Source organism: Ostrea edulis, chromosome 2 (assembly GCF_947568905.1).
Source record: "Ostrea edulis chromosome 2, xbOstEdul1.1, whole genome shotgun sequence".
Taxonomy (NCBI): Eukaryota; Metazoa; Mollusca; class Bivalvia; order Ostreida; family Ostreidae; genus Ostrea; species Ostrea edulis.
In genome coordinates, this window is record NC_079165.1 from 67,379,502 (window position 1) to 67,405,137 (window position 25,636).

At 34.0% G+C, this 25,636-nt stretch overlaps 1 long non-coding RNA gene and 3 other non-coding genes across 5 annotated transcripts; all 4 read left to right on the plus strand.

Annotated features, from left to right (window-relative positions):
- Positions 1–25: 25 nt before the first annotated feature.
- On the plus strand, positions 26–12,244 carry LOC125679029 (uncharacterized). 2 transcript variants are annotated; one of them, XR_007371686.2, is made up of 6 exons: positions 26–434; positions 948–995; positions 1,177–1,266; positions 5,799–5,864; positions 7,422–7,489; positions 12,004–12,244. It is a non-coding gene; the product is annotated as an uncharacterized LOC125679029 (long non-coding RNA). The 2 variants fall into 2 exon arrangements; XR_007371685.2 differs by having other exon boundaries at positions 103–438.
- LOC125682626 (small nucleolar RNA snR60/Z15/Z230/Z193/J17) lies at positions 791–872 on the plus strand. The gene has a single exon (XR_007372632.2). It is a non-coding gene; the product is annotated as a small nucleolar RNA snR60/Z15/Z230/Z193/J17 (small nucleolar RNA).
- On the plus strand, positions 5,621–5,702 carry LOC125682625 (small nucleolar RNA snR60/Z15/Z230/Z193/J17). Its single transcript, XR_007372631.1, has one exon. It is a non-coding gene; the product is annotated as a small nucleolar RNA snR60/Z15/Z230/Z193/J17 (small nucleolar RNA).
- Positions 7,243–7,324, plus strand: LOC125682624 (small nucleolar RNA snR60/Z15/Z230/Z193/J17). Its single transcript, XR_007372630.1, has one exon. It is a non-coding gene; the product is annotated as a small nucleolar RNA snR60/Z15/Z230/Z193/J17 (small nucleolar RNA).
- Positions 12,245–25,636: the final 13,392 nt, after the last annotated feature.

The following is a 25,636-nucleotide window of genomic DNA, read 5'->3' on the forward strand; positions in this document are numbered from 1 at the left end:
TTTCGAGATTTACCGAGAACAATCAATGTTGTGAATATCATACAAAAATTATTTTGCGTCTTTTTTTTGGTTTAGCAATGAGGTAATTTATAGCATCTATCTAATTTTCATTCATATTCAAAATGATTCTATTTCATTGAAGTAAGCCTAGTTTATTCGTATTTGGATATCAATGGATACTATTCCATTTTTAAAAAGTTGAGTAGAAACTATGGATAAAGAAATTTAAAAAAAAAAAGGGATGAATATTCACCTTCAGTTAATGAGAACAATATAGTGTTGAATATTTGCAAAATTTACTTAATGCACCCAAGTACGACTTAACATTTACTTCTTTATCGATTGCGCATGCCCATTCTGTACAAGCACGTGCTTCAAAGAAAGCAGCATGGTCTTTTCGAAGTGGAAGGAAGAAGGCAGTCTAGCCAAGCCCAGTAGGTATGTTTTATTACATTGGTATGAGGTAAATAAATCATCAAGGTTTTATCCAAATGATGTATACATATATAATTTTTTAAATTGCCATATTAATGCTTTCCAATATTGATTGATTGTAAAAGCACATGGCTATGGATGGAAGTCGACTTTGAATATTTCTCGATCAAAATTCGCTTTAGGATAAAATTAAATGTATAGTGAAATAAAAACCCTCTGTGTGGAATAGTTTTTAAAGTAAAATATCTGGGTTGGTTTTTTTTATTATTATTTGGCTAATCAGGCATGGGGTAATCGTAATCAATTGTAATCATGGCTTGAAAAAGCTTGTTTTATTAAGGCTGAAAAAATACTCAGAATGCAAGTGATGAGATCATAGTTCATCAGAAATTAATTGACGACCACAAAATGTCTTTCGCACCTAGCTGATGCACTCTGTTAACTATGCAAGTGTGGTTATATGTGAATGTTTGTAATCTGTACCTGATATTATGTTGGTACTACTATTTCAGGGCGTGGCATGATGTACTGAAGAAAGAATGGTATTAGAATAAGACAAGGTGAGAATATTATTTTGGATGAATTGTGAGTGTATAATGGTGTCAAAGGGATGAAAGCTTTTTAATACTGATTTGTGATGTTAGTACTATTAGCTCTATCTGATTGGCATCTTTGAAAAGAAAAAGAAAACAATCTTGAAATCTAAATATCTGAGATGTCTTTCCTATCATATTCTTGCAGGAGAAAATGAGAGGATTATCAGGAAACCACAATGTAATTATACCAAGGAAAGCTCGACTCTTCTGAGATCTGAGAAGCAAAGCTCTGAAGGTAACGCATATAAAAGAAAAAATTAGAAAATCAACAAATGAATAGATAATCTCTAAATACGTTCACTGAAAATTTTGTGATCTATATGGGCCGGGTTGGGCCCTGCCATTTTGTTCCTTAGTTGCTTCTACAGTTGTTCATCTTTTAAATGCTAAAATACAAGACTGACATGCAATTTGTAATTCAAACACTCAGTTTCTTAAAATTGAATGGTAAACTTATTATTGTTACAGTTTTTAGCCAATAATCCTTGAGTTTCTTTAAATAAAAATATTTGATATATTTACGCTCACTTTTTTACCGCTTTGAATTTCTTGGTTAATTTTGTTTAGTTTTAAATTGCAAACAGGATGTATTGTTGTTTAGAATTGTTTGATTTGAAAGAGAAAAAGTTGAGGCTAAATGTGACGTCACAAAGTACGGTTAACCTCGACTGGCATTCAAATCCCCCACGTTAATTGAATATACAGATCCTGTAGTTATTCTCATATATCCCCCCTTTAATATTTAGATGTTAATTGGCATTTAGCACAAGAGGAATTTTTTTAATGAATTATAATTTACCACACTTGGAACGCGCCAGTGACCATTTCATGCTTTGCTCGGTCCAACGGTCACACCGTATATACATATTAGTGAAGAAATATAAGTCTAGACGAGATATGTACTACATTGAGACTTTCTGGCAGCAGGGATTTAAATTCTATAAATCTAGTTGTCATTCAAGGTACAAACCCCTCAACTTTCACAAGCTCAAAAGCACACGATAACTTGAAATCTTATAGATATCTGCATCATGATTTTAATGAAAAATTATTACGTCAACGAACTTGAGGTATGAATTAACTTTCTTGCCAAGTTTTAGATCTTCAATCTATTTATAGTATATAAGATCGTCCAACATTTAACTGCCCAGAAACAAGATCTACAGCATTTGGAATTTTCATCCATTACATATGATGGCATGATGCTAGGGATTTTTTTTACCCCTTGAATCCAGGGGCCAGGGCCTTCAAGTTTGGGGGAAATGGCAATATTTGATAGAAATTGGGAAAATTGTTACAAGGAAATGAATAAGAAAAACAAGCAAAAAGTTAACCATTTGATATTTTATTATCAATGTGGCTGGCTTAAACAAGCTTTAATTTCTTTGGCAGAGAAAAAACTGTCACAATTTTTTTGCAACAGTCGTGATTCAGATTGGTCTGCAATTTGATAGGACAGAGGGCCTAATTGATACAAAAATTAAAGACCATTTTGGCCTAATTCCATGAAAACTATAGGCCCTGAATACATATGAAGCGATGCTTCAAAATAAACTCAAAACTTTAAAATTAAACTAACTTTTTATTTTTCAATTCTTCAGTTTAACTATCATGACTGCTGTTAACTGTTTCAGAATTCTTCTCGGTCGTTCCTGAATTGCAAGGTGTTGTTATTGTTTGATTGTTTTTCATCCCATCAATAATTGAGTCGTCACCAGTTGTAGGGGAAGTATCACAAATTTAGACCTATGCTGAGCACTCGGGGCCATAACAGTGAGAGTTCTTTATTGTGCCATCGCCTGCAGCAACACAGTAGTTTTTAAGGTCGCATCCGAAGGACCCGTGATTCTCACTTCTAAATCTAGTAAATGACGAGCGTTTGGCGAAGAAGCAATCACTAACCATGTTCACTTCTTGTGTTTGATGCGGCTATGGCACGAGTGGGACTCTAAGTCACGACCTCCTAGTTACGGAGCACTTAGCTTATGTTTAATAGGGTTTGTTGCTAACCATGATCATCAAACCGGACTCTCTTGAAGCCATTTTTTTCAAAACTGGTTCCCCGATGATAATTGCAAATACAAGCGAGATCATCAGGGGCACCAATTTATTTTTTTCTCAAAGTAATTTTGATTCCATGGGAGGTTTTTCGAAAACCAATCAAAATCTTCTTTACATACGATCGATTGAGTACTTGTATTGTGACAAACCAAGACAGCGGTTATTTTCCTGTGGCTGATAAACACTTTTAAAAAACGATCGGCCATAGTGACCGAAAAACGAAAATTTCATAGGCCATATTGGCCTTTCTGGAAAATTTTAGTCGACCATTTTTAGCTCACCTGAGCTGAAAGCTCAAGTGAGCTTTTCTGATCACCCGTATTCCGGCGTCCGTCCGTCTGTAAACTTTTCACATTTTCAACTTCTTCTCAACAACCACTGGGCCAATTTCAACCAAAGTTGGCACAAAACATCCTTAGGTAAAGAGAATTCTAAATTGTTGAAATAAAGGGCCAGGCCACCTTCCAAGGGGGAGATAATCAAGAAAAGGTAAAAATAGGGTAGGGTCATTAAAAAATCTTCTCAAGAACCACTGGGCCAGAAAAGATGAAATTTATAGATAAGCTTTATTAGGTAGTGAGATTTATATGAAAGCTTCCTTATATAATGCAGATTCTAAATTGTTAAAATCACGGCCCCCGGGGGTGGGATGGGGCCACAATAGGGGGTCAAAGTTTTACATACAAATATATAGGGAAAATCTTTAAAAATCTTCTTCTCAAGAACCACTAAGCCAGAAAAGCTGAGATTTATATGAAAGCTTTCTGATATAGTGCAGATTCAGGTTTGTTGAAATCATGCCCCCCTGGAGTAGGATGGGGCCACAATAGGGGATCAAAGTTTTACATACAAATATATAGGGAAAATCTTTAAAAATCTTCTTCTCAAGAACCATTGGGCCAAAGAAGTTCATATTTACATGAAAGCTTTCTGACATAGTGTAGATTCAAGTTTGCAAAAACCATGGCCTCCAGGGGTAGATTTGGGGCCATAATAGGGACTACGGTTTTACATGCAAATAGATATGGAAAATCTTCTGATATGGACCAAGGTGACTCAGGTGAGCGATGTGGCCCATGGGCCTCTTGTCAATATTTATCGGCCATTTGCTGATGGCCGACACCAATCTGAATCACTGCAGAGTGGCACTGGTTGGATGGCCCCTTGTGTCGTATTCTCATCAAAGTATCCATCATTTGGAAATTTTGGGGTAAACACCTGCTTTTCAGCATTGGGAATGGGGCTGAATTTCGGGATCTACCGCAACGTTAGTGGAAACATTTTTCAGCGGGGACCCTCTTGAAAACAATTCCAATATTTCTAAGACAGTAATATTCCCTGATTGTTGTAGAAACAAGATGGAGTGCAAGTGAATTTCATGCGAAATTATACATTATTGAAACGTCGAGTATATCCTTAAGTATAATCGTTCATTACATGGCCAGACACTTTTAAACAAACTGAAGACTAATTATCAAAGATGCGAAACTGACCATTGTTTGCATATGTACATAATGTTATTGTCGATAGCCCATGGGCTAAAATCTAAGGATCTTGTACTACTAGTAAAAAAAAAATTAATTGCAAACCCCTGTGTATAAAGAGTTGCTCATACCAGTATTAATCACTGGACAAGTTAACAAACATTAATTTTACTCCTGTGGCAGCGATGATGAAACTGTTTATTCCATTCGCGGTTTCCACCAGAGATTTCCTGTGATGGTTCAATCCTTCCTTGGATGTCTGAGCTGCCCTTGTTCCATTTTCATTATTCTTTACACTCTGGGCTTAATTGGCCATATTTATTACAGGGTCCGGTACCTCTTCCATTGGGAATGTTGAGTCCAAAAAGGACTTTGTGGGGGGGGGGGGGGGTAAAAAAAATTCTATGTAGAAAAACTAAAAGCAGTCATATATATATATCGTGGTTAAAGTAACATATGCTCCTTTTTTCATGCGGAAGGCTGGGGTTCGAATTCCAGCCGCGACAGACCTATGTCGTTCAAACAGTTCCATTGCCAAACACTCGGCATCAGTTGTGAATGTTAGGTCCTCAGAAATTACCTTCAAAACAGATGTTCTGTGGCACGCTAAAGAAACCACTGCTCAATGGCCAGAAATACCGAGCAAAGGCCTAAATTTGAAGCCTTTCACCATCTCTATACCAGTGAAAAATTCGATCGAGAAAGACAGAAAACAAAATCAATATTTTTATGTTGGATATAAATACAATTTGATGGTATTCTGTAAATAAAGGGGGGGGGAGTTGTTTGACATATATCATTTTGTGTTTATATTTCATTGAGAAAATAATATAAATTTACCATATTTACTATGCTTGTGAGCTGATGATTTGGAAATTTTTCAATAAGAATTTTGGGAAAAGCTGTTATATTTTATGGGAATCTCTGTCATTGCAAATGTTACTTTCTCTGTCATTGCAAACACTAGTCATAAACAGAAGTTATTTTTATTCCCACCAACTAGAAACTTTTTTAAAAAGTTTTCTTGAAGCCGAGAAAACTTGAAGAGTGCAAGTGATGAGATCATAGTTCATCAGAAATTAATTGAAGACCACAAAATGTCTTTCGCACCTAGCTGATGCACTCGGTTAACTAATATGGGTATATAATTTGACTTGTTATTTTGATCTGAAACTTGGCATTATATATATATATATATATATGAATACTTTTTCTATTTCAGGGCATCTGCACAAGTACATGTGCTCTGATGGATTTGAGAATGTAGTGTTGGATGTGGATATAAATGGTAAGAATTTCCTTTTAAAGCTCCAATAGTGTCAAAGGGATAAAAGCTCTATAATATTATGTTTTTGCAAGAGAAAATTATAGATGTAGAAAAACCACAAAAGGGTATTTCTTCTACCAGAGAAATGAGACTAGACAGGTACGACATATTGATTCTCTGGCAGCGATGATGAAACTGTTTATTCCATTCGCGGTTTCCACCAGAGATTTCCTGTGATGGTTCAATCCTTCCTTGGATGTCTGAGCTGCCTGTCCTTACATTACTTGTGTGTGACTGTAATCTCAATGATCTCTGCACAACATGCAAATGTCATGTTTTTCAGTACATGTTAAACATATATACCAGGTAGTTAGGAGTTCAACGGTGATGTATTTATTCTATGTTGTCGGTATATGTATGTTTTTAGCTTGCAAGGATGCATGTCTAGAGAGCTTTTGTATGACCCTGTTGTGGGCGGCAACATCATACTGCAAGGGGAAAATGTTGACCTTGGCTATATCTTTTAAGGTTCTTTGCAGAGCTGCCAACCCTCACGATTTTGGCGTAAGGCTTACGATTTTAAGGCCAAAAATACGCCTTGCGATTTCACTGTATATCTTCTAATTTTCGCTTATTTGACATTTTGAAAGTTTTAGAGTTGTCCGTCATTGGTTTTTACTTTTATAATAAACAAACTATAGTCGTTACTACGTTTGTTTCCATAGTCTATATCTATACAGAGTCTCGATAATTTTAATGCTTTGAAATAAACAATATGGCAGCTGCTACTAAACGTAAAGCATGTATTGATGGAAATAACAACAATACTCCCCCAAAGAAGAAAACGTAATGGAGCCAGAAATTCAAAGAACAATATGCAAGTACACCGTAAACATCTATTCGTTTCAAAGTCAGAAAGGAGGAGTTTGTATAAGTGTACAATCTGTTTGACAAACTTAAACTTTTCTCACGGCGTGGAGAATGACATAAAAAAAACTTGCCTGAATAACTGACACAGTAACTGTAAAATTATATAATATACTAATGTAACAATATTTTTTACACAAGTTTTAGAAAGTAAAATCAATAAAAGATGTATTTGATCTTTTACAGTTGTAAAATGCATAACAATTAGTACGTCTAAATTCGTTAAATTTGGATTTGAAATGTGCCTAAAATTGTTCAGGTTACATATTTATTCATAAAAGATCTCCAGCGGCAGGGGGCCGCCTAGGCCCCCTGACCCCTGCCTTACTATTTTCCATTTTATAATGTTGGCAGCTCTGTCTTTGAAATCATGTTTAAATATATAATTTATGGGCTTGCAGAAATGCAAGCTGCACTATTCCCACCAACTAGAAACTTATAAAAAAGTTTTCTTGAAGCCGAGAAAACTTGCAGAGTGCAAGTGATGAGATCATAGTTCATCAGAAATTAATTGAAGACCACAAAATGTCTTTCGCACCTATCTGATGCACTCTGTTACCAATATGGGTATATAATTTGACTTGTAATTTTGATCTGAAACTTGCTATTTTATATATATATATATATATATGAATACTTTTTCTATTTCAGGGCATCTGCACAAGTACATGTGCTCAGATGGATTTGAGAATGTATAGTGTTGGATGTGGATATAAATGGTAAGAATTTCCTTTTAAATCTCCAGTAGTGTCAAAGGGGTAAAAGCTCTATAATATTATGTTTTTGCAAGAGAAAATTGGAGATGTAGAAAAACCACAAAAGGGTATTTCTTCTACCAGAGAAATGAGACTAGACAGGTACGACATATTGATTCTCTGGCAGCGATGATGAAACTGTTTATTCCATTCGCGGTTTCCACCAGAGATTTCCTGTGATGGTTCAATCCTTCCTTGGATGTCTGAGCTGCCTGTCCTTACATTACTTGTGTGTGACTGTAATCTCAATGATCTCTGCACAACATGCAAATGTCATGTTTTTCAGTACATGTTAAACATATATACCAGGTAGTTAGGAGTTCAACGGTGATGTATTTATTCTATATTGTCGGTATATGTATGTTTTTAGCTTGCAAGGATGAATGTCCAGAGAGCTATTGTATGACCCTGTTGTGGGCGGCAACATCAAACTGCAAGGGGAAAATGTTGACCTTGGCTATATCTTTTGAACCAAGGGGATAGTGCTTTTGATATTTCACAAATAGATTCCTAATGACCAAACATTTCATTTAGGTCATGTCTTGACCTTGGACTTAATTTTCAAAAACATTGACCATGGCTACATTTTTTTAACCAAGGATTCATGCTTCCCCAGTTAGTGATGTTAGTCTTTTGACAACTCTTGTTTATTTAACCAGTAGCATCCATTGTATATATTCTTACCACTGAATCACCTCCCCTGGGAATTGTTTGCTTATTGAAAATTCTTACTTATTCCCCTCTCATATGAAGTTCACTAATTCATGTTTTGTCTTTTTCAACGAGATGTAACCCAAAATGAACTTGTGCAGTAAATCATAAACTCTTAAAAAACAAAAGTCAGTATACAAGGTAAATGCAACTTGGTATACAGAATGGATGAAAACATTACAGAATAAAAATAGTCCCACAGAGGCAAGGAAGAATGATGAAAATCTTGTGGGAATCTCTCTGAATAGAAATGAAGAGATCAAAACAAGTATCTGACACTTACCAAACAGCAGGTCAAACTAATTTCAATTTTTGATTTATAGTATTCGCTGTAATATTATTTCTTATGGAAACATTACATGTAGGGCTGTCACGGTTCCAAAAAAAATTACTTGGGGTTCGGGTCTATATAACTATTTTAAGAATCTAATATACAGTTAAAATCAAAAACCTTTATTGTAGTTTGTCACAATAATTACTTGGACGTGGACTGAGGTTTAGACTCGACATCCATGGTACTAGAAACAGCATTGTCACTTCTACTCGTTTCCATACATGCTTTCAATGTTTTGTCATTGACGATGTTGCTCCTGTGGCGTATTTTCAATGCGTCTGAAATATCTTGCATGTACTGTCATTATTTACAGTTTTGTCGACAATGTCATCATTTAACAATTGATCAAAATACACCCACCTTTGAGGATTTTGGCGACATAATGATTCTATTTTAAAAACCAAACCCGAACTGAAATACGGAAAAATGGAACCGAACAACATGACCCGCGGTTTTCGGTTATTTCGGGTACCCTTTGCAGCCCTAATTACATGTAAATTTTTTGTAATAAACTTTTCACAACCTTTTTACCAAATAATTTGAATCGTGCAACATGGTACATACATCATGGACAAAAACAGTCTGTTACTATTACTTTCCAGATGTTATTGACACAATAGTAGATAGTTAGGTCAAACTTAAAATATACGTTTATACAAAATTCATTTTACAATGTTGGAATTAAAACTTTATAATCAAATTTATCTCCTTTGGAAATTTTCACACTATTTTTGCGAGGGGAAACTCAAAATTGGGTAGTAATTCTTGTGTATAAAGGGTAGACCTTCCAAGTTGCAGAAGCTTTCTTTAGTCGAGACTGAATTTTGTTTCATGAACAGATAAAAATACTGTACAAGTTGCTGTTAGTTTCAAATTCGGCGGGTTTATTAGGAAGAGCCAATGCAAATGTTAAAAAATTTAAGACCAAACGATCTGTGTAAATACGTATAGGACCATGTAATCTCCATTTTTAACAACTTTTAAAACCAGATAAGCACGATTGTTATAAAGGCAGTTGTGATGATGAAAATGTTTACTCCATTCGCGGTTTCCACCAGAGGTTTCGATGATGGACCAATCCTTCCTTGGATGTCTGAACTTCTGCCTTTTGACATTAGTGTTTAAAATCTGCTATCTCCTAGAGAAATGCAATCATGCTCTGGTGCATTGAAAACATGATTTAGAATGTTGATTTGTTTAACTGACTTGAAATTTTTAAATTGCAGAACTTTTTAAACTAGTCCATTCTGAGTGATTCATATCTCCATTATCTGTAAAGAAATAGAGTGAAAGTTTTCTGGCAAATTGCTGCATGATGATTTATTAGTTAGTAAAGTTTACAATGTAGGAATTTTCATAGAAAGCATGTTTTTTTGTCTATTTTTGAATTGATTCTGCACTAATCGTTATGATTAGTTATCTATTGGGGGTCTTCTAGTATTTCTCTTAGATTAAAGCAACATTATTGATATATAGATATCTTAATACCTCCAAGATTCAGAAGAAGAAAAATAATTGGAGTGCATATTTTTAATTGATACTATGGTAGTCTGAACATAAAGCATTTTCATAACTTGAATGGTACCATCTTCGCTAGCCAAGGGTGACGATCCACGGTGTTTCTCTATTCATAAAATAGAAAAACACAGTGGATCGTCTCCCTTGGCTAGCGAAGATGGAATGGTATTAGATACAGTACTTTGTGTACTGGAAGGATGACTTTATGTGACTGGTCAGGGACAAAATTGAATGTGGCCATCTTTGGCGGTATAATATTTAATAACATATGGTTTAATATGCATGTATATTCATGTAGCACATTTTACATTTCAAATCGGTTGGAATGGTAGTAATTTTGGGAGAAATGCAGCTTTTACAAAAACTTGCAATGCATATTCAAAGGAGGTTCACTCATTGAGAACTGGTGAATTGTCTGTAGACAAGAAAAGCTCAGAGCTAGGCTTCAAATATGGCTATTGGGGGGAAATTTACATTTTGTGTTAAAGTAAATGATGATTAGTGTTGTCAGAGCTCCTGATGAGTATACTGCGGATATCTGATACTGAACACAAGATGTGTGGAGAGTTTGAATTGTGGACCAAAGAAATGCATGTATAAGATTTGATCATCAGCACAGAAGAAATGCATGTATAAGATTTGATCATCAGCACAGAAACTTCACTGCACTTGTCATGACCCGATATTGTATCTTGCTCTTTGTGGCAGATTTGAGTGTTGGGTAACGGGAATATTTGAAGCAAGATTTTAAAAAATTACTAAACATTTTCTTGTGTATATTGTTGGAGATGCCCAACATCTATTAGTTCGTAACTTGTCCCATTGTGGATTTAATGCAAAATCTCTAGTTCGACTTTATTTCAATGTCGTCTGTTATGAAAATTCCCCAGATTCTTCATGATAATATAAAAGCAATGTTTGATATATATTTTTTCTTGTGAAAATTATCTCCAGAAATTCACAGAGATACAAAATATTGTTCTATCGGTCATTCCAGAATTGTCTTGGAAAAATTGATCATGGATTGTTGATTTAAAAATTGCACAGTGTATGATGATTTTGAACTCTCTCACTGACATATGTGAGGACACCTTATTTTCTGATACTGAGCAATTACAATTTTATATTACAAGCAGAGTATAACTAAAATGATATGCATGAAGGCATCATTATTAAAGAGGGGCGTACTGGTTTCGATATGTTGGTAGTTATGTGACTTGTGTTCTTGTTCATTTCACTCCAACAACATAAATGATTTATGAAATGAATACATGCACATCCGTAACATGTGTAGGTATAGAAGCCCTTATACACATTGCATCTTGCATGGGTGGGCCGGTGAGTATACAGACTCTTACTCGTGTCAAATGTTCAGGTATATTTAAATACCTGTCTAACAGGTATTTATATATAAATATACTTTGCTTGACAGTACTCTATCATGTGTAAATAAACACATGAGTATTAATACTAGGTTCAATGAAAACGTGTAAATATATAACTAGTCCTTTATCATAATTGTAAATTTTGTTATCCCAGGGGTTAAGGTTTTGGTAGCAGTGTCAGGCCAAAATGGTCATCGTTATTACATGTCTTTATCATTTCAAGGACTTCTTTAATTTTGCTGATGCTGTATAAAAACTAGATTTAAGAGATGTACCAAAATTGTTAATTTAATTTTTTCAACCTGGGGTTCCGACTCTAATACGAGTCCAAACTGGTTATAACTCATAAAATGGCCTGCAATGATGAAAAGAAGATAGAAATGTAGATTGGGACATATGAATATCTGTGATATTGTCTTCTCTCTGATGCAGGTCATGATATCTTACATTATATGTTCTACACTAAAGTTGTTCATGTGAGGATCTTCTTTTTTCTCAATCCAACTTTGACCATATTTTTGTTGTTTCAGATATGAAGTTAAAAGAAAACGACTGCAACAGAGCCCGAGGTTAAGAAATATAGGAGTCTGTTTGAAGTATTTAACTCCAGACTTCATCTTTCTACCATCTCGGGCTTATATAATCTTCTGACTTGTAACTGAGCTGAAATGGAATGTCTCTAGTGATGCGGTTTTGTCGTCTTGCAAGAACTTTGGATTGGGTGTGCTTTTTATTGTTTTGAAAATAAAAATATTCACCAGAAATTTAAAAGCAGTATTTATATTTTCAGTGTTTTTAGGTCGGTGAGGTTTTTATATTTTCGACTTCTTCTCCAGAACCCACCGTAGCCAAACGTCATTTGGATGCAACCATTCCTACGCAGGACATAATCGTGCCTTTAATGCAGAATACAACCATCCCTTACGGCAATTTACTATGGAGAGAGTAGATGTCCGTGAGGAAGGGTTAGAAAATTGCCCATATTTTTCTTTATACAGATAATTCGCCTATCGGGTGACGCAATGAATTCTGGTTTGAATGATATAAAGCATTTGGTGAGATCTCCTACCACTTGCTCAAACACTTCAACATTGTTTGAAAATTTCGTGTAAATTGGTCTCAGTCGTTCGTTTTCTTCATTTTGTTAGAAAACAGAAAAACCCACCTAAAATTCAATTAGTCAGTGACGAGACAACACCATTACCAATCGTCAGGAGGAAAGCTTAGTAATTTAAAAGACGATTATTAATAATTAAAATATAACGCTGGATACAATCATTCATGAAAGTATAACGTAGGATACAGCCATTTCTAATACCGATATATTTGCAACGATGCATGATTTTAACTATGTCTTTTGTATCAGGGGTACCTGTAAAGTGCGAAACGACAGATTGTATAAAAAATTAAATAGTATACTCTTATACGAATGCAATTCGGTAAGATATACATGTATTATTAATGGGTGTCCGGGTAGCGCTCTCGCTTCTCACCCCCGTGATCGGCAGTGGTTGTATGTGACGGACAAGTGGGTTTCCTCCGGGTACTACGATTTCCTCCCACATGGCCTGAGACACCATTTTTAATTATCATAATTAAAAGAGTTTGGTTATACAATCTGTTTCGGTGATTTCGTTTCGCACTTTACAGGTACCCTCTGTATCCGGCGTTTGTTATGTTTTTAAAAATTGAATATTAAACTTCATTACTTAATACAAGGTAAACGACTCAAATTATAATCCCAAAGGGGAGAGATTTTTTTTGTGTGTGGATTTTTTATTATTTTTCAACAAACATTCTGTAAATAGTTCATGGTATATTTTCCTAATATACATGTAATGTTTAGTTTATTCCTGAGAGAGAGCTATGTGAAACATTTGGTTCCATATAATAATAGTTAATGGTATATCTTCCTAATATACATGTAATATAGAATTACAGAAATGTTTAGTTATTCCAGAGAGAGAGAGAGAGCTATATGAATTTGGTTCCATCTGTTCCAAAGGTCATCAAATTTTTCAGTATCACCATTTTTATAAGAAATTAATTTTTGTTTCATAGATTAACTTTAAAAATGATGTTGCAAAACGCACGCTAAATTTTGTCTTTGTACACTTAGCTGTATAAATATAATACTTTAACCAAAGGATGAGAATATTTATTATACCCTTGTTTTTCTCCAGGATGCCTACTATAAAACTTTTGTAAAGACTAGTTGACAATTTGTTCTCTGTTCTGAATAAACTTCAAAATCAGCTAGAAGTGATTGAACACAATTACGTTCCCATAGTATATGTTCTATTGTTTCTTCCTCATTGTGACAAAAGGTACACGTTTTAGTTCACCTTTTTTATTTTTATAAAAAATGAGTTTGTTGCTAAAATTTTATTAAGTATTTCATATTGGAACCATTGAAGTTTACTATTTTTTTGTTATTATGAAAGGTATTTGTGTATTACTTTCCACTCAGTATTATCCATTTCCAAGAGCTCACTCCCAATCTCTACCCAGAGTTGTCGTTCCTTTCTACACTTGCGTATTTGTGAGTGTAAGGAACGATAACTCTGGGTAGAGATTGAGCTCACTCCATGTGCTGAAATTCTAGCAATACCAATACAAATAAGAAAAAATAAAAACATTAAACGCATAACTATAGGAAATATTGAGAGAAAAAATTCTCAACTAGCTGACGACATTTCAGTTATTCGAGATGGAAGGGGAGAGATCGGTAAAGTTGGCTACTAGTAACTGGCTACTTAAAAAGAGAAAAGTTGGCTACTAGTAGCCAGCTACTTGAACCAGGAAAAGTTAGCTACTAGTAGCCAGTTACTAGTAGCCAGCTACTAAAAGTAAGAAAAGTTAGCTACTCGTAGTCAGCTACTACAAAATATAAAAGTTATAATTACTGATAGCTCGCTACCAGATAAAGGTTAATGAGTTTGAAAATTATTATCTATCAGATTTATTTCTAAAGAGGACGAGGAGTCGTATGAAATTTCATGCTCAATTATCCCCAATTACATAGCGTTGCAATGCAAAATACGAATAAACTTTTTCAACTGAGTGTTTACTTTAAAAGTGAAAAGGATTTAATTCAGACCTTCAATCATTTGATATACCATCCATTTTGAGATATCTGCTACTTTTACAATTTGATTCGAGTTACCCTGAAATTTCAACATAAGTGTGAATACCGTAAGAAATTTTATGTTTGACTTTATGTTTGTATTAGATATCTGATGAATTTACGACTATACATATGGCAAGAAGTGATAGATGGTGTTCTGGTACGCCATGAATTTTCAGATATCGCTCTTTAGGAAATCCGTTACTTATACATTTTGATTATCGGTACAATCAAATTTCAAGATCCGTGTGAATACCTTAAGGAACTCCGTGTTCATATCATATATTTAACTAACTTACAACGATACGTATGGCGAGTAGTGATATTGGGTATCGTAATATGTCATCAATTTTCAGATATCACGCTTAAGGAAGTCAACTACATATACCTTTTGATAGCAGGTAAACTGAAATTTGAAGTTTTTCATAAATATCTTAAGGAACTCTGACTAATTTATAACTACCTACGTGAAGAGGTGTGATATTAGGTATCTTGATATGCCAACAATTTTCGGATATCATACTTAACGAAGTCAGCTACTTATACCTTTTGATTCCAGCTAACCTGAAATTTCAAGTTTTTCATAAATATCTCAAAGAACTCCTTGTTTGTATTAGATATCTGACAAATTTACAACTATCCATGTGAAGTGGAGTGGTACTAGGTATCTTGATATGCCATCAATTTTCAGATATCACCCTTAAGGAAGTCAATTACTTATACCTTTTGGTTGCAGGTACCATGAAATTTGAAGTTTTCTACTAATATTTTAAGAAACTCTGAGTTTGTATTAGATATCTGACTAATTTACAATTATCAAAGTGAAGAAGAGTGATATTTGGTATCTTGACATGCCATAAATTTCCAGATATCACACTTAAGGAAGTCAGCTACTTATACCTTTTGATTCCTGGTAACCTGAAATTTCAAGTTTTTCATAAATATCTTAAAGAACGCCTTGTTTGTATTAGATATCTGACTAGTTTACAATTATCCACGTGAAGAAGACTGATATTAGGTGTCTTGATATACCATTAATTTTCAGATATCGTGTTTAAGGAAGTTAGCTACTTATACCTTTTGGTTGCAGGTAACCTGAAATTTGAAGTTTTTCATAAATATCTCCAGGAACTCTGTGTTTGTACTAAAAATCTGACTAATTTACAATTATCCACGTGAAGAAGACTGATATTAGGTGTCTTGATATACCATTAATTTTCAGATATCGTGTTTAAGGAAGTTAGCTACTTATACCTTTTGATTCCAGGTAAACTGAAATTTCAAGTTTTATCAAATATTTTAATGAACTCCATGTTTGTTTTAAATATCTGATTAATTTACCAATGCACATATGACGAAATCTGATATTAGGTATCTTGATATGCCATCAATTTTCAGAGACTGAAATTTGAAGTTTTTCATAAATATCTTAAGGAACTCTGTGTTTGTATTAGATATCTGACTAATTTATAACTACCCACGTGAAGAGGTGTGATATTAGGTATCTTGATATGCCAACAATTTTCGGATATCATACTTAACGAAGTCAGCTACTTATACCTTTTGATTCCAGCTAACCTGAAATTTCAAGTTTTTCATAAATATCTTAAAGAACTCCTTGTTTGTATTAGATATCTGACTAATTTACAACTATCCATGTGAAGTGGAATGGTATTAGGTATCTTGATATGCCATCAATTTTAAGATATCACCCTTAAGGAAGTCAGCTACTTATACCTTTTGATTGCAGGTACCATGAAATTTGAAGTTTTCTACCATTAATATTTTAAGGAACTCTGAATTTGTATTAGATATCTGACTAATTTACAATTATCAAAGTGAAGAAGAGTGATATTTGGTATCTTGACATGCCATAAATTTCCAGATATCACCCTTAAGGAAGTCAGCTACTTATACCTTTTGATTCCTGGTAACCTGAAATTTCAAGTTTTTCATAAATATCTTAAAGAACGGCTTGTTTGTATTAGATATCTGACTAGTTTACAACTATCCATGTGAAGTGGAGTGGTACTAGGTATCTTGATATGCCATCAATTTTCAGATATCACCCTTAAGGAAGTCAGCTACTTATACCTTTTCATTTCCAGTCATCTAAAATTCCAAGTTTCCCGTACATATCTTAAGAAACTTTGCGTTTGTAATAAATATATCATTCATTTACCATCTCACATATGACAAGGAGTGATATTAAATATCTTAATATGCCATCAATTTTCAGATATCACGAGTAAGGAAATCAGCTACTTATAGCTTTTGATTCCATGTAGCCTAAAATTTCAGGCTTTTCGCAAATATCTAAAGGAACTCTGTCTTTGTATTATAAATATCATTAATTTACCATCTTACATACGACAAGGAGTGAGATTAAGTCTCTTAATATGTCACCAATTTTCAGATATCACGCTTAAAGAAGTAAGTTACTTATATATTTTGATTCCAAGAAACTTAAAATTTAAAGCTTTTAGCAAATATTCTAAGAAGTATTGTGTTTGTATTAGATATCGTATTAATTTACCAGTAAACATATCACAAGGAGTTATATTAGGTATCTTGATATGCCATCAATTCTGAGATATTACGTTTAAGGAAGTCAGCTACTTATACCTTTTGATTGCATTTAACCTAAAATTTCAAGTTTTCCGTAAATATCTTAAGTAACTCTGCGTTTATATTCGATATCTGACTAAGTTCCAACTATCCACGTGAAGAGGAGTGATATTAGGGATCTTAATATGCCATCAATTTTCAGATATCATGCTGAAAGAAGTCAGTTACTTATATCTTTTGATTCCAAGAAGCTTAAAATTTAAAGCTTTTAGCAAATATTCTAAGAAGTCTGTGTTTGTATTAGATATCTGTCTAACTTACAACTATCCACATAAAGAGGAGTGATATTAGGTATCTTGATAGACAATTAATTTTCAGATATCACCCTTAAGGAAGTCAGCTACTTATACTTTTTGATTCTAAGTAACCTGAAATTTGAAGTTTTCCGTAAATATCTTGAGGAACTCTGCATTTGTATTAGATATCTGACTAACTTACAACCATCCACGTGAAGTGGAGTGATATTAGGTATCTTTATACCGATTATCATACCTCTTCACGTGAATAGTAGTTTACTAGTCAGAGATCTAACAGAAACACAGAGTTCCTTAAGCTATATACAAAACACTTTAAATTTCAGGATGTCTGGAATCAAAAGGTATAAGTAGCTGACTTCGTCGAACGCGATATCTCAAAATTGATTGCATATCAAGACACTTCATATAAAGCCCTGTAATATCGGCAAAGATAAATTCGTCAGATATCTAACATATCTATCTGAAAATTGATGGCATATCAAGATACCTAATATCACTTCTCTTCAGGTTGATAGTATATAATTAGTCTGATATCTAATACAAACACACAGTTCCTTAAAAGATATCTACAAAACATTTGAAATTTCAGGTAACCAGGAATCAAAAGTTCTAAGTAGCTAGCTAACTTCCTTAAGCGTGATATCTGAAAATTGATGGCATAATAAGACACTTAATATCACTCCTTGTCATATGTGAGATGGTAAATTAATGATATAGCTAATACAAACGCAGAGTTCCTTAAGATATGTACGGGAAACTTTTTCAGGCTACCTAGAATCAAATGGTATAAGTAGCTGACTTCCTTAAACGTGATATCTGAAAATTGATGGCATATCAAAATACCTAATATCACATCTTGTCATGTGTGCATTGGTAAATTAATCAGATATCTAAAACAAACAGGGAGCTCCTTAAAATATTTTCTGAAAGCTTGAAATTTCAGGTTACATGTAATCAAAATGTACAAGTAGCTGACTTCCTTAAGCGTGATATCTGAAAATTGAAGGCATATCAAGATACCTAATATAACTCCTTGTCATATGTGCATTAGTAATTTCATCAGATATCTAAAACAAAAACGGAAATCCTCAAAATATATACTAAACACTTGAAATTTCAGTTTACCTGCAATCAAAATGTACAAGTAGCTGACTTCCTTAAGGGTGATATCTGAAAATTAATTGTATATTAAGATACCTAATATCACTCCTCTTCACGTGGATAGTTGTAAGTTAGTCCGATATCTAATAGAAAAGCAGAGGTATTTAAGATATTTATCAAAAAAGTTGAAATTTCATGTGTCGAGGAATCAAAAGGTTTAAGTAGCTGACTTCCTTAAGCGTGATATCTGAAAATTGATGGCATATCAAGATACCTAATATCAGATTTCGTCATATGTGCATTGGTAAACTAATCAGATATTTAAAACAAACATGGAGTTCATTAAAATATTTGATAAAACTTGAAATTTCAGTTTACCTGCAATCAAAAGATATAAGTAGCTAACTTCCTTAAACACGGTATCTGAAAATTAATGGTATATCAAGACACCAAATATCAGTCTTCTTCACGTGGATAATTGTAAATTAGTCAGATTTTTAGTACAAACACAGAGTTCCTGGAGATATTTATGAAAAACTTCAAATTTCAGGTTACCTGCAACCAAAAGGTATAAGTAGCTGACTTCCTTGTGGGTGATATCTGAAAATTGATGGCATATCAAGATACCTAGTACCACTCCACTTCACATGGATAGTTGTAAACTAGTCAGATATCTAATACAAACAAGGAGTTCTTTAAGATATTTATGAAAAACGTGATATTTCAGGTTACCAGGAATCAAAAGGTATAAGTAGCTGACTTCCTTAAGTGTGATATCTGGAAATTTATGGCATGTCAAGACACCAAATATCACTCTTCTTCACTTTGATAATTGTAAATTAGTCAGATATCTAATACAAACTCTGAGTTTCTTAAAAAAATTGGTAGAAAACTTCAAATTTCATGGTACCTGCAATCAAAAGGTATAAGTAGCTGACTTCCTTAAGGGTGATATCTGAAAATTGATGGCATATCAAGATACCTAGTACCACTCCACTTCACATGGATAGTTGTAAACTAGTCAGATATCTAATACAAACAAGGAGTTCTTTAAGATATTTATGAAAAACTTGAAATTTCAGGTTAGCTGGAATCAAAAGGTATAAGTAGCTGACTTCGTTAAGTATGATATCCGAAAATTGTTGGCATATCAAGATACCTAATATCACACCTCTTCACGTGGGTAGTTATAAATTAGTCAGATATCTAATACAAACACAGAGTTCCTTAAGATATTTATGAAAAACTTCAAATTTCAGTTTACCTGCCATCAAAAAGTATATGTGGCTGACTTCCTTAAGCGTGATATCTGAAAATTGATGGCATATCAAGATACCTAATATCAGATTTCGTCATATGTGCATTGGTAAATTAATCAGATATTTAAAACAAACATGGAGTTCATTAAAATATTTGATAAAACTTGAAATTTCAGTTTACCTGGAATCAAAAGGTATAAGTAGCTAACTTCCTTAAACACGATATCTGAAAATTAATGGTATATCAAGACACCTAATATCAGTCTTCTTCACGTGGATAATTGTAAATTAGTCAGATTTTTAGTACAAACACAGAGTTCCTGGAGATATTTATGAAAAACTTCAAATTTCAGGTTACCTGCAACCAAAAGGTATAAGTAGCTGACTTCCTTAAGGGTGATATCTGAAAATTGATGGCATATCAAGATACCTAGTACCACTCCACTTCACATGGATAGTTGTAAACTAGTCAGATATCTAATACAAACAAGGCGTTCTTTAAGATATTTATGAAAAACTTGAAATTTCAGGTTACCAGGAATCAAAAGGTATAAGTAGCTGACTTCCTTAAGTGTGATATCTGGAAATTTATGGCATGTCAAGATACCAAATATCACTCTTCTTCACTTTGATAATTGTAAATTAGTCAGATATCTAATACAAACTCAGAGTTTCTTAAAATATTAGTAGAAAACTTCAAATTTCATGGTACCTGCAACCAAAAGGTATAAGTAGCTGACTTCCTTAAGGGTGATATCTGAAAATTGATGGCATATCAAGATACCTAGTACCACTCCACTTCACATGGATAGTTGTAAATTTGTCAGATATCTAATACAAACAAGGAGTTCTTTAAGATATTTATGAAAAACTTGAAATTTCAGGTTAGCTGGAATCAAAAGGTATAAGTAGCTGACTTCGTTAAGTATGATATCCGAAAATTGTTGGCATATCAAGATACCTAATATCACACCTCTTCACGTAGGTAGTTATAAATTAGTCAGAGTTCCTTAAGATATTTATGAAAAACTTCAAATTTCAGTTTACCTGCTATCAAAAGGTATATGTAGTTGACTTCCTTAAGCGTGATATCTGAAAATTGATGACATATTACGATACCCAATATCACTACTCGCCATACGTATCGTTGTAAGTTAGTTAAATATATGATATGAACACGGAGTTCCTTAAGGTATTCACACGGATCTTGAAATTTGATTGTACCGATAATCAAAATGTATAAGTAACGGATTTCCTAAAGAGCGATATCTGAAAATTCATGGCGTACCAGAACACCATCTATCACTTCTTGCCATATGTATAGTCGTAAATTCATCAGATATCTAATACAAACATAAAGTCAAACATAAAATTTCTTACGGTATTCACACTTATGTTGAAATTTCAGGGTAACTCGAATCAAATTGTAAAAGTAGCAGATATCTCAAAATGGATGGTATATCAAATGATTGAAGGTCTGAATTAAATCCTTTTCACTTTTAAAGTAAACACTCAGTTGAAAAAGTTTATTCGTATTTTGCATTGCAACGCTATGTAATTGGGGATAATTGAGCATGAAATTTCATACGACTCCTCGTCCTCTTTAGAAATAAATCTGATAGATAATAATTTTCAAACTCATTAACCTTTATCTGGTAGCGAGCTATCAGTAATTATAACTTTTATATTTTGTAGTAGCTGGCTACGAGTAGCTAACTTTTCTTACTTTTAGTAGCTGGCTACTAGTAACTGGCTACTAGTAGCTAACTTTTCCTGGTTCAAGTAGCTGGCTACTAGTAGCCAACTTTTCTCTTTTTAAGTAGCCAGTTACTAGTAGCTGGTTACTAGTAGCCAACTTTACCGATCTGAAGGGGAGAAAAATTTTAAGAGGGTATTGGGACTGCTTTCCATGTCACCATTTTCGATAGCATGTAAACCACAGGGACCAAGCTCGTTGCGTTTTTACCACAAAAATGAATTCTGTTATCAGTGGGAATTCTAAGCGAGCGTAGTATATGTATATAAAACATAATTTCAATATTTACTAAGGTTAATGTTATTTGGCAAATCCATAGTGTACAAAGTTATAGAGGTCAGTTAAATCAGTAAGACATTCCCACCAATGTGAAAATCCTAGACAAAGTCGGAGAAGGCTGCGTTGTTGAATTCTGTATTAGGAACTACCACAGGGGCTAAGCCCGTTTTGGTCCCGAACTCTGATACCATAAATATAGCTATATTTATGGTATCACCAGGGGCGGATTCAGGAATTGTGGTTACGGGGGGCGCCACTTTATGAGGCAGTGGGTCCAGGGGACGAAGCTCCTGGCTGCGTCCCCTCTAAATCCGCCACTGATCACAGAGTTCAGGTCCAAAACGGACTTAGTCGCTGTAGGAACTACAAATAATCTCCAAACTTCTCGGCTGAAAACTGACATTACGAAGATGTCGGTGCCGTGTCTGAAATCACAATCGTTTAATGATTTGAAATGGAGAAAGATGCCAGAGGACGTATTTGGCATATAATGTATTATATACCCGAAAAAGTATAGATTGATGGTTATGAAGAAAATCGTCGGTTCCAAGCGTTAAGTACTGTGTGTTTGGTTATCTCATTTCTTATATATACATGTATATATAGATGTACTTGTTTCCAACTCTCATTTTATAATGGCCTATTCTTGTTCAGTTTGAGGCAGATAAATGATCATTTGTCAAATGACATTAACTTTAGCTCAGTGGTAGAGCGATTACTTCGTAACCAGGAGGTAGTGAGATCGAGCCCCGCTCGTACCATGACCGCGTCAAACATAACTCATAAGACGTTAAAATAAGTAGCATTAGTCTACATATGCTCCTTCGCCAAACACTCGGCATTTATAAGGAGAATCACGGGTCTTTCGCCAGTTTCGGATACGATTGTAAAAACAGGTCCCGTGTCGCGGCCCAGGCGTTGGCACGTTAAAACAACCCTCACTGTTGCGGTCCTGGGTCTAAATTTGTGGTACTTTATTCAACTGGTGACATCTCCATATCAGTGAAAAATTCTCGAGTGGGACGTCAATCAATCAATCAACCTACTAATAGATTGAATGATATCGTTTAACGTCCACTTTTTTCACTCAAATGGAGACGTCACCATAACCGGTGAAAGACTGCATAATTTTGACCTATGAGATTTGTATGTAGAAAATAACGAGAAAAGTAAATTGTAAAATGGGGAGAGACCAGGGCCCCTGCCCACCCCAACCTCCAATTCAACATGCCTGATATAACATTTACAAAAAAGATTGTTTCAGTAGAATACAAGTACATGTACATTAGAACTATAATTTAATTTTAGAGGTTTCCTTTTTGTAAATGTAATTAATAATTATCGATTAGACAGCAAATCCATATTGAATTCCTCGAAAATCAGAAAGCAAAATAACGGGAAAATCTGTATTTAGTCGTCTTTTCGTTATTTCGAGGCGAAAAGTCACTAGTCATCGTTTGGTCGTCTTTTCGCCTCGAAATAACGAAAAGACAACAAATTGTAAAGTGGAACAAATCAGCCACCATAGTATAAAGAAAAATATGGGCCACTTTCTAACCCCTCCTCACGGACATCTACACTCTTATGGAGCGTCAAATTAACATAAACTCAAATAATTGAAGGTATCTTCAATTATATGAAGATATCATCAATTCATTTGATGCGCGCAACAATTGAATTAAAGATCTCTTCAAATAATTAATAATATCGTCAATTCTGAATTATTGCGCGCATTAATTGAATTGATGATAGCATTAATTCTTCAGCTGACCCCTTCTCACGGACATCTACACTCTTATGGAGCGTCAAATTAACATAAACTCAAATAATTGAAGATATCTTCAATTACATGAAGATATAATCAATTCATTTGATGCGCGCAACAATTGAATTAAAGATCTCTTCAAGTAATTAATGATATCGTCAATTCTGAATTATTGCGCGCTTTAATTGAATTAATGATTTCTTCAAATGAATTAATGATATCAACAATTGAATTGATGTGCACTACAATTCAATTGAAGAGAGCAACAATTGATATAATGCGCATTAAATCAATTGATGAGAGCAATAATTGAATTGATGCGCTGATTAATTCATTTGATGAGAGCAATAATTGATTTAATGCGCGCATTAATTCAATTATTGCTCTCTTCAATTGAATTAAGGATATCTTTAATTCATTTGAAGAGAGCAATAATTCTTTTAGAGAGAGCAACTATATAATTAAAGATGTCTTCAATTCAACATATCCACAATTGAATTAATGATATCTTTAATTGAATTGTTACTCTCTTTAAAGGAATTGATGCGCGCATTAACTCCTTATACACAACCATTGTAAATGATTTAAAGATATCTTCAATTGAATTATAAAGAGATCATCAAATTATTTATACCAAGCTCTAAATTAATTATTGCGAGCAATATTTTTACTAAATTGATGCTCTCATCAAATGAATTGAAGAGAGCAATAATTGAATTAATGAGCACATCAAATATATGATTGCTCTCATTAATTCAATTAATGCGCGCATCCATTGAATTGAAGAGAGCAATAATTGAATTAATGCGCGCATTAAATCAATTATTGCTCTCATTAATTCAATGGATGCGCGCATTAATTCAATTGATGAGAGCAATAATTGAATTGAAGCGCGCATTAATTCAATTGATGAAAGCAATAATTGATTTAATACGCGCATTAATTCAATTAAAGAGAACAATAATTAAATTGATGATATCTTCAAATAATTGAAGATATCTTCAATTATATGAGTTTAAATTGGCGCTCCATACACTCTCCATAGTAAAGTGCCGTTTGGGTTTGGTTGTACTCTGCGTTAGGCACGATTGTATCCTGCGTAGGAATTGTATCCAAATGACGTTTGGTCACGGTGGAATCACTGGGCCAATTTCAACCAAACTTGGCAAAACGCATCCTTGTGTAAAGGGCTTTCAAGGTTGTTCAAATGAAAAGCCATGTTCCCTTCAAATGGGAGATAATTGCAAAAATAGAGTGGGGTCATTTAAAAATCTTCTCAAGAACCACTGAGCCAGAAGAACTGAAATTTACATGAAAGCTTCCTGACATAGTGCAAATTTAGGTTTGTTAAAATCATGACCCCTGGGGTAGGATGGGGCCACAATAAGGGATCAAAGTTTTACATAAAAATATATGGGAAAATCTTCTCAAGAACCACAGGGGTAGGAAAGTACAAATTTACATGAACGTTTCCTGACATAGTGCAGATTGAAGTTTATTAAAATCATCGCCCCTGTGGGTAGGGTGGAGCCACAATTGGGATCAAAGTTTTACATACTAAAAATAAAAAAATCTTCTTTTCAAGAACCATTGGGCCAAAGAAGTTTATATTTGCATGAACACTTTCTGACATAGTGCAGATTCAAGTTTCTAAAAATAATGGCCCCCAGGGGTAGGGTGGGGCCACAATAGGGGATAAAAGTTTTACATGCTAATACATAGGTAAAATCTTTGAAAATCTTCTCAAGAACCATTGGGCCAGGAAAGTATAAATTTACAGTATAGCTTTCTGACACAGTGCAGATTCAAGTTTGATAAAATCATGACCTCCGGGGGTAGGATGGGGCCACAATTGGGGATCAAAGGTTTACATACAAATATATATATAGAAAATCTTTAAAAATATTCTCAAGAACCACTGGACCAGAAAAGTTTATATTTACATGAAAGTTTCCTGACATCGTACAGTTTCAAGTTTGTTCAAAGGACTG